We start from the raw sequence: 13,550 nt of genomic DNA, 5'->3' as shown, positions 1-13,550 counted from the left end.
ACCTTTCATAAAATATCCCAATTATTTCTTTCACCCTAGTTTACAACATGAGTGTATACCTTATAGAGGATTTTGCATATCCAAGCACCAAATTGAGTATTTGAATATGAAATAGTTAGCATTTGAATTTTGAGCCCTAAGATTCTTAATGTCAAAAACAAGAAAAGAATGATAACCGTGTTTCACAAAAAAATAATATATGAATCCCGTTACACAAGAAGCATTATAACAAAGAATTCTAAGAGGTATGGTACAAATGGTTGAATTAAAGCTACTAGTATTTGTCAAATTTTCCTTCTACAAAAAGTAATCATAAACTGATCTAACCCCAATAAGAGTATTTTCTTCACAATTTCCTTCAATAGAAAGGTGGAAAAGTTTACCGACCACCATTGATTTAAATACTTGTAATGCTTTTAGTAATGAACTGCTCTAAGTATTAGGAACACTACAAAATATTCTCTCTAATATGCATATCTATGAAGTCATCTTCCTGGGGTATAATAACAATAAAAAATAATTTCTGACAAGTGAATGCTGGATCAAACAAAAATGTACCGAATAACTTAGTTTAATCATAGCCTGAAGTCTCATATAAAGGATATTGTCGCAATAACTCTATAGGATATTGTAATAAAGTGAAATCTATTGTCCTACAATTCTTTATTTAAATGCTCAGATGCATAGGGAGGCAACACTCCTTTTACTAGTGATCGTAAACAGCAAAAGAAGCGAGGTAAGTACATTATTGAAAAAAAATGAGGTAGAGGAAAATATGATGCACACTGCACACAGTAGGGGTTCAATGAAGCACAATCATTGCATTGTGATCGAAGTCACCTAATGAAAATCGCATGTAAGATTTGCCTTATTTAAGAATTTTCCCAAAACATCCTTGCTTTTGTTTCATTCCCTCAGAAACCCTAGATAGTTACATATAGACAACAATTCAATGGCCTCTTGTGGAGATCCGAATCTAGGTCTGTCAAAATGATAAAATAAAAGAAAAACATTGTTCGATGTAAAAAGACCTAACTGAGAAAATTGTTCTTGTTGCGTCCTCTTTTGTTCGGCCGAAAACACATGAAATAGGCAAGGCACTGGCCAAACCTGAAACACCAAACACCCAAATACCACACGAAATATAAAATTGAAAACCCTAGACGAAATTTGTAGAAAGGAAAACAAAATGTAAAAACTCGAAAGACTATTCACAATTTAACAAAATGCAGCGTACTATTACTTTGTTAGGGCTTGAAATGGACATGTTGCAGACATTGAGCCAAAGTAAATGGCGTGGCGATGTCAATCTTATACACTATCTAAACCTGCGTCCATAAAAGGCAAATACGTCTCTGATCCACTGGAGGCAGGTTCTCAACCACCTTAAGCACCGCCTTATCAAGCTCCTCAGATTTATCTCCAACTGAGTTGTTGCATCCGATCAATTTTCCGATGATGGGAAGCCAAGTTGTGATTAAAGAAATTCGAGAAGCTCTTGAAATCAATATCTTTCCCTCTCCCGTGGCCTTCATAAACCACATTACAACCTGAAACACAGGTTGAGCAATACCATCAAAGAGAGAGTTATCCTTTACATGCTTCGCAAATTCTGCATCTTCACAAAATACCTGTAGTGCAGCGTCGAGTATTTCTCCTTTACAGTGCTGAATGAGATTGAAAATCAGCTTCAGAGTTGAGAAATCACGAGAATCCAAAGATGCTTTGAACTCCTGCAAAAGAACACGCCCGCATACTTCCACCGCATCTCTCTCGATTCCCGGATAAGCTCAAGTCCCTGCTTGTAATACGAGACACCATTTCTTGGACTCAATCTCTGACAAGAGAGTACTCTCCTAATTTGGAACTCTTCCTCAAGACTCCAACGAACTGCTTCCAGGTACCACAGACATCTGTTGATGCACGCCATACATGATTTCGATGTATTTCAAATAGTGATCAAAGTTATGAGTAGTGGTTACCGATATTTCAGTATATTTATGTGGTTCCCTGGGATTGGAAAGCATGCTTTCAAAACACTTGGTCATTTTGAGAATCTGAGAATGGAAATAGACTGGGTTTGTCCCTTAGACTTTCTCATCTGGACCTTTCAAGAACAATTTTACATCAGCGAGGCTCCCAGCCATTGGATATCCCTGTCTATCAATAAGCTTACAGCAGTGACTTATTCAATAATGCTTATCTGCAATTATACCGTCAAGCTTTCCTCTCACACTAGATACCTAATTTTAGCTGCCTTTCATGTCTACCACTTTTAAAGAGCGTATTTATCTGTTTTCCTTTAATGCTTTTAATGGTCATAACTTCTTGACAACATTCTTTTCCTTGTCACCTTATTGTTCAATCTTTTGTTTCATAATCTTATCTTGGATTTCTATATTGTGTATTTTTATATGTAAGTGAAGATTCAATAATTTATCATGCACCTCCATTGAAGAAACGTCCTTGTAAGTTCGTCCGGAAAGTCTTTCACGACGTAATCAGATATTATCCTTGCTTTACAATCTGCATGTGAATGGTTAGAACAACATATTTGGATAGGGTATTTTGTGGGTGGACTCCTCCTAAAGCCATGCTTTGAAAATGGGTTAACCACAGCTCGACTCCTCATGGAGTCTGCCTTGACAATGTGCAAAACCTTACACCAAAGTTTTTTTTATTCCACTTTGCTAACATGTCCCAGGCTGATGCAGTTTTTGGCAATGGCCCTTGGTCCATTTGTCCCTCCTTGCCCGTGTTCCAATGGTGGTCATGAGACTTTATAGTCTTTCACAAGAAAAAGCTTAGGGTGCCTATTTGGGCTAAGGTTAGTGGTCTACTCTTGCCTTGCTAGCTATTTATTGAGTCTATTGCCAACACTTTTGGCAAAGTTGTTACTAAGGAACACAAGAAGCTTTTCAATGCTTGCCCTTAGAAATGCATTTGCATTGAGGTTGATATCTCCAAGGATCTCAAGGATTCTATATAGATTCAAGTTAGTTCTGCCACCTTCTCTTAGAAGCTACTCCATTTGAACCTACCCAACACCTCGGTCGAACACAAGTTCAGGGAAAGGAATACACAAGGAGGCATGGACCACTATTGGGTACAAAGGAAAGGCTTCCTTGGCTCCCAATAAAACATATGTCATTGCAGTTTCCATTCCTCCTACACAATCAAGAGTGTAAACCTTAGCCATTAAAGGGTTGAGGATGTTTCACTAGAGTCAAATCCTATTCTTTCATAGGCTTCACACCTTGTTGTTTCATAGGGGATCAAGGTGGCTACAAGGGTTATCACTCCTATAGTGGTTCACACTCTGCTTGTCACATCTTCCATTGTGACACATAATGTGTAGTGTTCTCATAGTCCTCCCAGACATGTTGAGTAACTAGAAGAGAAGTGACAGACAATCGTTCTAGGAGAGTTTCCTTCGGGTTTTACCCCAATTTTTACTTTTTAACAAAATCGCTTCTCCTCTCTAGAGGATGAAAAGGATATGGAGGATTTTTCATGACCTTTTTTATCATGGAATTTACGAGGTCTCACAAACCTCTCCAAAAAGTACTATGTCAGGTATACCCATCATAGACTTGGTAATTTAGATTTACTTTGCATGCAAGAGGTTCAAATCTCTAGTTTCATGCTTTCTTTGCATGTTGCGTCATTTGGCTGGATGACATTATGTTTTCATCTCAACATGAAACTGGTAGAGGTGGTGTAGTTACTCCCCTATTACCTTGTCTTCATTCTGTTATTATTTTGAATGGTTGTAACCCCATGCACAAAATTATTCGAATATTGCTTTCTACCAATAATCATTCCTTTGGTATAGTAAATGTTTATGCTTCCAATGATGTCGTGGAAAGATCTCAACTTTGGTGTTGGATGGATGAGAACTTGCCTCCAACTACTTGGGTGATGTGCAATGATTTTAATATGGTTGAGCTCACTTTTAATAAAGAAGGCATTTTGCCCATTCACTAGACAACTGGGGAAAGGGAAGCATGGTACTACATGCACAATAAATTGGGCTTATTTGATCCCAATACTAACTGCCACTAGTAGAGTGGGTCAAGCACACTTGTCTAATTTTTTAGCTGGCCTTGATCTCATATTAAAACCTCTCCATCATGCTATGATTACTACATAGTCCTTTTTTGCCTTTATTGAAGATTGAGAATTAAATGTCATTCCTCTTTCGGATGTGATGTTGTTAGACCACTATCGCAATTATTTTTCCATTTTTTGGCAAACAACAATCCAACGAGTTGTCAGAACACATTTTTTCCTCAACACATTGGTGATGATGTATTCTTCCACTATTGCTCACATCCTACATGTCTGGAATTTACAGCTACATTGTCACTCTCAAACTAGCTAGATTCAATGGTGGAATGATGCTATTACCAAAAGCATTAGATTTTTTTCATCTATGGAAGGTAATTGGTAGTTTTCAAAAATGGTCTTATCAAGCCAATATCAAGGCCCTTAGGAAGGCTTTTGAAGGTCTAACCCTTAACCTGTTTGATGCTGATTTACAAATTGAGCTTGCCAAGATTTGCCATGATAAATAGATTGCAGATAACTATGTTTCCTCGAGGGCCCCAAGTCAAAGCTCACCTCCATTGGTTGGAGGTTGGTGATAAAGTTTCTGAAGAGTTCTTCCAAGATCTAGATCCTACCATACCAAAGTTGGGATTAAAAAGATTAAATAGAGAAATACTATTGTCTCCAATGTTCCTGACATCCTAGAAGCTTTTGTGCATCATTATGAAAATATTTTCACTTCGTAGGGAAATTAAGTTGCTAAGGAGGAAGCTCTCATAAAGTGTATTTCTATTACTCTAGACAACCTAGTGGTCAAGCAACGAGCTTTCTATGAGAAGCTTCTCACCATTAGGGAGCTCAAAGAGGCTATCTTTTCTATGCTAGATGATAAGTCCCCTAGGTGTGATGGGTTCCCTTGTGAATTTTACAAACACCTCTAGGAGTCTATAGGTCAAGACCTAGACAAAGTCTATCAGGAAGCTTACCATACTAAGAGCCTCGGAGCTATTATTAACAAAGGAAACATTAAATTCATAACTAAAGTTGGTGACCCTAAGGATATCTTTAACTATTGGCCCATCACCTTATTGAATGTGTCATACAAGATCATTGCTAAGGTGTTATCTCTTAAGATTAGACATCTCCTTCCTTTAATTATGTGACCAGAGAAAACTGGTTTTATTAAGTCTAGGTATATTCTTGACAACATCATTATTGTTTGGGAAGGCATGGAATGAGCTTGTAAATACAATCAGCAGACTTTTTTTCTAAAACATGATTTTGCCAAAGCTTATGATCAAATTTAATTGCCCTTTATTTTGGCTATGCTTCAGGCTTTAGGGTTCGGCCCTAACTTTCTTTAGTCTATGGAGATTCTCTTTGGAGATGCTAATGCTTGTATTACCATTAACAATTCCCAATTTGAAGCCTTCAAGCTCTTTCAATCCATCTAGTAGGGTTGCCCCCTAGCTCTAATGTTGTATGTTCTTATTGCTGAAGGGTTTGGTTACTTACTAGCCCACACTATTTACTCTAGCTTGGTACATGGCATTTTCTTGTCTAAATGTTCTTCCCAGCTTGTCAATGGATACTTTGTTGATGATTTTTTTCTCACTCTTTTGGAAGACTAGGAGAACATTGCTAATGCCTTGCAATGCTTGAACACCTTTTGTAAAGCTTTTGGTTTGGCTATTCAATGGCACAAGACACTCTGTTATAGGAAATCTTTACTTTCAGCCTCACCTTGGCTTGCTCAATTCAAGTGGAAATGGGTTAGTCACAGGGAGATTTTTGACTTTTTGGGCATTCCCTTTGCTTTTCAAGCTTCATTGGTGGATCTGTGGAATGTTGTTCTCATGAAAACTGGAAACAAGCTTGACTACTGGCTTACTAAACCCCTTTCTCTTGGGGGGAAATTCCACATTTTGTCAAAGGTGCTTCTGGCTACTCATGTTTATTTCTCCTCCTATTAGGCTCCTTCAAAATCCTCTTACGTTAAGTTGGAACACTTACTTTGTGACTTTCTTTGGGACTTATGTCAAGTCGATTATTCATGCTATCACTGGTGATGAAGCTTGGAAAGTTTTGGTTCAACACTACATTTCTTCTAGAATTCATATCAATAGGCCTACATACAAGGGGATTGGCTTTCAAACCCATCTTGTCATACAAGAGCTTGTTGTATCCAGGGCTTCTTTTTTTTATCAAGAGTATATGGAAGGCTTGAGAAGTTGTCAAGCCTTGGCTTTGTTGGGAAGGTCATGGGTTTCATGTTGGGCTTTCTCTAAATCAGCATAATCTTTGGTGGTCCCCATTGTTTTCCATGCAAGGTGTTCCGGTGGCCAAGACTTAAGGTGCTAGTGCTCTACATTTTTTCAAATGTAGCATCAAGATTCCTAAAGATCTCTTTTCTATGGTCTCTATAAGTCTTAGATATTGGGAGGATATGCAAGTCCAGTTTCATCTTGTTCATCAAGATTGACAGACTTTTGATCTTCTGCTCTCTGCAATTCTACATCATTTAATTCATAAGGTGGGAATTCAATCTATTTGACCTTGTTAGGAGGAATGGAATTGGTATCCTACAATGTCCTTCACCAGTTACAAGCAAGCCTAGGATATCATTCTACCCCTAATAAGATTGCACCAAATCTTGCAAAACCTAACATTCCATTTTAGAAAAAAATTTGTACCATATTAATCACCACTTGATAGAGCAATCAAAACCCTTTATAAATAATAATATTATGGCCAATTTTTTAAAAGACACTCCAAAGAATGATTTCCAAAAAAGTGGTAAATTTATCACATAAATAATTCAACCCCATAAGATTATTTTATATCTTTTGAAATTAAGGCTTGGATATGAATTGGCACTCCATCAAACTTATCCCAACTACACGTCATTCATCGTATGTTAGATCGCTGCCACCACATCTACCACCTGATTACCTTCATGATGTATGTGTTGAATAGCCACTTCCCCAAACTTCGAGATGCGGCTATGGACATCCTTAATGACTTGGGTGGTATTCTAGCTAACTTTACTTATCGCAATAAGGTTGTGAATCTCCCTTCACCACCAATTTTTGAATTCCAATTATTCTAGCATGCCTAACTCCCAAAAATTGTCCCATAGCTTAAGAATTTTTTTTAGTGTTTTCACCATAGTTGCCAGCATAGGCCATCACCAGATTACCTCTTTCTTTCCTTATAACGCCACTCGTTTCTGCAAAACCCTCCTTTACAAATCCATCACTTAGAAATAAGGTTCGAGTCATTGAAGATATAAGTTGTTTGAGTTATAAGGAATGTTATCTTGGAGGGATAAGGAATTGTGGTGGAGAGATAACGATACAAATTTGGAGTGTTATCTTTTACTGATAATGAGTTGTGGTTGAGAGGTAAGGAGACAAATTTAGATTATAGTGGTTGGCAATTCTTTATGTACATTGCACGATTCTATATAAAAATTAAGGTGATGATAATGATTAAGAAGATGGTGTTATACTATGAGGGTGGCCTCTACTAGTCTCTATTGGTTCAAAGCTCCACTCAAAAGGATTATTGATAAAAAAATAAAAATTTGAGAAAAAGTAAAACAATTATACCATGTAAAGTTGTTAATATTACTTTATTAAATTGAAATATAAATATTTATATTAAAAAATAGCATTTAAAAAAAAAATAAAAAATTAAACTTAAAATTAAAATAATGTAAAGATAAATTAAAAGAGATTTTGAAAAAACTTATAAGCTAGTTAATTATTCAATTGTTTAGGAAGATTTCATAAAATAATTTAGGTCATTCAAGAGGATGAGTAAATTAAATAATATGAATTGATTAAGACAAATGATGAATTAGATTAATTGAAGACTAGAAAAGCAAATAGTAATTAATAATTGAATATTATTTAATTATTATAAAATAGAAGAAATTAATTAGCTTTAATTGACTAATTTTAATATTCCATTAAAAAAAAAGAAAACCAATGATATTTTAAATGAAATAATTGAACATTAGGTATTATGGAATCATACATTAGAAAAATTACCCATTAAAATATAAGACCTTAATGAAATTTTTTTAATTATAATTTAACAATTTGTGCCATTTGTTATACATTTATAAATAGTTCTTATATTTTCTTAAAATATTCAATAGCCCTAACCTCAAATAATATTATGTGATTAAAGTGTACTTATATTTCTAACTTTTTAACCTACTCTTTTTTAAGACTTGATTTACTCTTTTTCTTTTGTTGATGAATAATACTTTAAACACCTAAGGTCAAAATGGGAAAAAATAAAAAATAAAGCCTTCGTAAAAGATTTTGTTTTAAATAAAACCAAGTGAAATAAAAGGGCAAACATAAATTCCTATGGAACAAAAGTATAAGTCTACAAAACTAAACGCAAATTGTTTTGCCATGGCCCCGTTTTCCATAGATCTTCAATCTAAACCTGAATGGATTTTCCAAGAACCACTTAAATTCTTCACTCCTCGTCTTTGGTTCACGTTGATAAAGCTACTTCATTTTTTCCTTCATATGATCATGAGAATGTACCTGTGAGGTTCAAATTATGGAATTCATCATTATTGGTGCAGGAGCTACAGCTACAAGGAAAATCTGTGTCTGTTGTAGCCCCCTAGACTGTGAAGTATCATTGAGGAAACTGAAATAACTATGAGCATTTTTTGTAATTTGGACAAAAGAATTAATGGTATAAGACTTTTCAAATGTACTCCATTACTATTGGAGCTACAGCTACAAGGAAAATCTGTGTCTGTTGTAGCCCCCTAGACTGTGAAGTATCATTGAGGAAACTGAAATAACTATGAGCATTTTTTGTAATTTGGACAAAAGAATTAATGGTATAAGACTTTTCAAATGTACTCCATTACTATGTCTGATATAGGCATATATAAAAATTCTTCTTAATCATGATCTCGTAGATAATCTTTGATAAGGGGCAATGGAAATTTACAAAGTTGATTCTGGCTTAATAAAGCCATACATGTACTTTCGGGTATGCAAACGAAAAATGCAATGTAACAGAGCAAAGACCTTTGACAGCTGAAGTCAGGAACATATACGAAATAAAATAAAATAGGGCAGACTATAGTGGACTCGTAATTGCTATAAAAAATATTCTTAATGCACGATCATGGTACTGTGGTTTGCTAGGGAATGTTGGAATTTTAAATTATTTATAGTTGTCCCTCAAATCAAGTGCACACTTACCTGTGCAAAAGTCAGAAAATTAATTTCGGTACGTAATATTTTGAATTCAAATTTTTGTGTGGAAAATGTTTGTGGACAGCAGGAAGACAGAAGAGAGGATGCTTTTCATTCCATTCAATTCTCATTCAGTCAGCTAGAGAGCAGCAAGAAGTTTCCAGATTTTTATTCTCTGTGTATGACAGAGATTTCATTACAGCAGCAACTCGGTGTTTTGTCTGGTAGTGCAGTGATTACTCCAGCCACTTTTTGTGAGAGCTCTGAGTAGCTCCAAGTCGTTTGTATGCAGCTCTAGAATGCTGCAAGTTTAATTACAGCAGTAGTAGTTTTAAGTTCTATTTTTATGAAGTTTGTAGTTTTCAGATTTGCATTTGTAAAATTTATTTCAAGAATTTTCATAGAACGAAAAAAACAAGTCATGTTGCACATCTCTAGCTCTTTGGTTGTTTGAATTTTAGGTGTCTCATATCCCCCATATTCCGCTGTGCAATTTTTATTGAACAAAACAGAACAGAAATCTCTTTTATTACTCTGTCATATTGAGAGATTTTTAGATTCTTGACAGGGAATGTATAGTTAAAAGCTAGATTGTTTGCAAGCAAGATATTATATTTTACCATATTTCTCCTACCTTTTCATATCTATCCTACTTCATTCAGTGACAGTTCGCAGAAGGAGATGAGTAAGTTGTAGGAAGGTGGGGGTGGAAATGGGACCAAATTGATGACTGTTCAAGGTACCAATGCCATCAGCATTGATAGAGTAGAAGAGGAGAAAATCATAGAAGCTGAAAGTGCTCAGAATCTCAATGGATTTCATAAAGAATTGAAGTTTCCGAAAAGAAATTTCCATCCACAAAAGGCTTAAAAAAGATAAACTCTTGTGATAAAAGAGTGAGCAAAGACTATGAGATAAGTATCTCCCAGGCAGAAAAGTATCTTCCAGTCTGGACCGTTTTCAAAGAGTGTATTTTGGTGCAAATGTCTGTGATTGAGAAGAAATTCAATGCCTGAAAGGAAGAGTTCTTGCCAGATAATGCATCACAGTTGAGTGAATTCAATAACATCGCATTCGGAGAAAGGAGTTTAAAGCGTCAATCAAGATCTCTGCCTTGTAATTCCACAAATCATTAGAAGCAAAGTGAGCTTCCGAAAAGGATTAAGGGGATTAGTCCTCGTTTCATGGCTTATGGTTTAAGTGACCAAAGATGGGAGAAAAGGCTCATCAGAGAAAAAGCTCATCACTTAAGTATTTGGGTCTCCTTTTCTAGGTACACCAGACCTTGCAGAGTCAAATGCAGCCCTCAGATTCACACGCGCATTTGCTGCTATTTTCTCTGGACCAGGCGAGGAAGAGTTTTACCTTCAATTCTAATTATTGAGAATAGATTCATTTCTTGAACAACACTGAGAATCTATTGCCATGACTAGCTTAACTCTATCCATGAATAACTTAATTTGCATTATGTAAATCTTAAACATGATTTGACATGGTATCTTATAGTCACACGCGGCCAAGAGGATTTAATATTGTATTATCATTATGACAAACCTAAACCAGACAATGAAAACTTAAACAAAATCAGAGAGGCAAAGAGACCAATGATCATTTCATCTTGATTTTGAAGGCCATCTGAATTCTATTATTTGTTTTTTCTTCCATTAAAGCATTCTCACGGAAGAAAGTTAAAGAGGATTGCAATACCAAATGGTCAATAGTTATATATGAGCAGTATGCTCTCCCAAAAAATCTAAATATAACAAAACCATTGTTGCTCAATCCTCTGTATCTGCAAAATGAAAAAACTGCAAAATGAAAAATTAGACTAACAAAGTTAAACATATTGCCAAGGTTCAAACAAAAATCACAAATGCATGATTATGCAAGATTAAAAGTTGTCAAAGAGACTGAGAAAGGTAAGAATGCCAATAAAATTGGTAGTTTGTAATGAATCCGGAAGGTTGAGACAGGCTATGAATAAATTCACAAGGCAACATAAGATAAAATTAAACCAATTGCACTCTTGCGACAAAAATGTTTATATATCTCTATGAAGCAACCATTTACCCCATAATATGACGTATATTGGGGCTAGAGCTTGACAAGTTTTATTAATAGATGGAAATCCAAAATATCTCATATTTTAAGGTCTATTATAACTATTTCAGAACTTACTTCAACCACTCTAGAGCAGGGTACAAACCATGCCAGCCAGTTATCACTATTCACTATTTCTGAAGTCTAGCATTTTTGGTCAGCTAGTTATCACTATTCACCATTTCTGAAGTCTAGCATTTTTGGTCAGCCAGTTATCACTATTCATTATTTCTGAAGTCTAGCATTTTTGGTCAGTACAGATATTTTATACATTGTGTATTTCAATTTTCATGCCATATTTATGGATAGCTTAAACATCATTCTTTCACAACTTTGTTTGAAAAAGAAGTTAAATATGTTGTAGTAAATAAAATCAATTTCAGAGAGTTTTACACATGAAGAAATCAGTCAATGTATTGGAGGACAAGGTTGGGAGAAACTATGTAACAGAATATGAGAACAATAAAACTCAAGCATTCCTTCCACCTTTGATTGAGGTAAAGGAGCCACATAAAGATGAGTTTAAAGAGTCCACTGAGATGGAACAAGAGGACAATCCCATTAAAGTTGCAACACACAAGAATCAACAAACATGGAATTTGAATGTGGAACCCTATAGGGACACTAGGATTAGTACAGACTCATGGAAGCAACATTTTACATTTGTTTACAACATCAAATGAGCAGCTAGAAAGATAGAATAGTCAACATTTGAAGTATTACCCTTGAAGTAAATGAAGATGAGATAGCCCAAGCTATTGGGCTTCATATGGAAGGGCATACCTGGAAGAAGACACATGTGCCATAGATTGAGATAGCCTTAAATAACTTCTTCAATAGGGATGAAGAACCTATGAAGCTGCAAGGAGGATTGAAGGCTTTTGGTGTGTATTATTACTATAGTTTTCCTTTCCTTAATAATTTTTAGCACTGTGATCTTATTTTATTTCACTTCCACCTTCTCTATTTTCTTTAGTCCATTGTGAAGGATGTTAGTGAATGCAAGAGGTTGGGTAAGAAGGTGGCTATTTTACACAAGGGTTTCATGTTTAGACTTTACAACTTCTACTTTACTTTGTCTCCTCATAGGGCTATTATGGTCCAAGATGCTCCCTCCTTATTGTCCCTTCCCATGTGTAGCATAGTGGACTTACATGGGAAAAAGAAAGGGCTGAAAATATCCAAATATTCACATAGCTCTCAATAAGCCTCCCTTGTTAAGAGACAAAAAATTGAACCCACAGTCAATATAGTAGATTTGGAGGTCCAAGAAGTGATGCAAACCTAGGATAAAGGATGATGTGAGAGGAAATTATGGGATGGAGAATGAGACTATTGAGACTGGAAGAAAATGCTAGGTTCAACAAAATGTCCACCCATGTTTCTATGACCTTTAAAATGGACAACTTAAATGAGACCCTAGAAGAACATGAAGAAGATAGAAAGCAAGTTTCACCTATGAAAATTGCATCCCACATTCACTCCCCACAAAATAAAAGGTAAAGATTTGATTTTAGGACATGACACTGTGGAGGAGGCCAACAAACTAGGTTTCTATGACTAGTGCACCACTAATGGAAAGGAGAACAAAAAGAAGTGAAATAGAATAGAAAATTTTTGATAAAATATTTAAGAAACTCCTACACTTTGAAATTAAAGTCATGCATTCTTTGGTGCCAATGGTCTTCCTTCTAAAATATTACAAGGAGAAAACCTAGGATCAATGAGACAACAACACAAAGAAATCATTTTAGTTCCTTGCTGATTAATAAACAAAGATACTATTTCCACATCCAAGGAACAAAAGAAATGTTGATGCATTCTCCTAGTTTTATGCAATGGAATTCTTGTAGGTCTCATTTCTACTACTTGAGTAGGAATATAGGCCTATAATTATTTGGTTATGCCTTGTGTTGTGTTTAAACCTTATATCACATAAACATTGTTGTGATTTTGGATAATGGTGAGACTTTACTTGACAATTGTACTTTAATTATGATACTTGTTAACTATTATTACTATAGAGCAAGGATAAGTGTGTTTTAGAGAGAAGAAAAGGAATTAACACAAAACTTTTCCTTTTACTTGTTTTTAAAAAAAATTATAAGTTATTGGTGAGGACTAGTTGATCTAATTTCTTGTTGGACTATTTTTTTTGCT

The 13,550-nt window shown here is 35.3% G+C and overlaps 1 pseudogene; it reads right to left on the bottom strand.

Annotated features, from left to right (window-relative positions):
- Positions 1-906: 906 nt before the first annotated feature.
- LOC149568918 (uncharacterized) lies at positions 907-2,147 on the bottom strand (annotated as a pseudogene).
- Between the last annotated feature and the right edge of the window lie 11,403 nt (positions 2,148-13,550).

Source organism: Cupressus sempervirens, chromosome 3, assembly GCF_028749045.1.
Source record: "Cupressus sempervirens isolate cs-2001-9-10 chromosome 3, ASM2874904v1, whole genome shotgun sequence".
NCBI lineage: Eukaryota > Viridiplantae > Streptophyta > Pinopsida > Cupressales > Cupressaceae > Cupressus > Cupressus sempervirens.
Note: the sequence above shows the minus strand (reverse complement) of the source record. Positions and strands in the feature narration are given on the sequence as shown.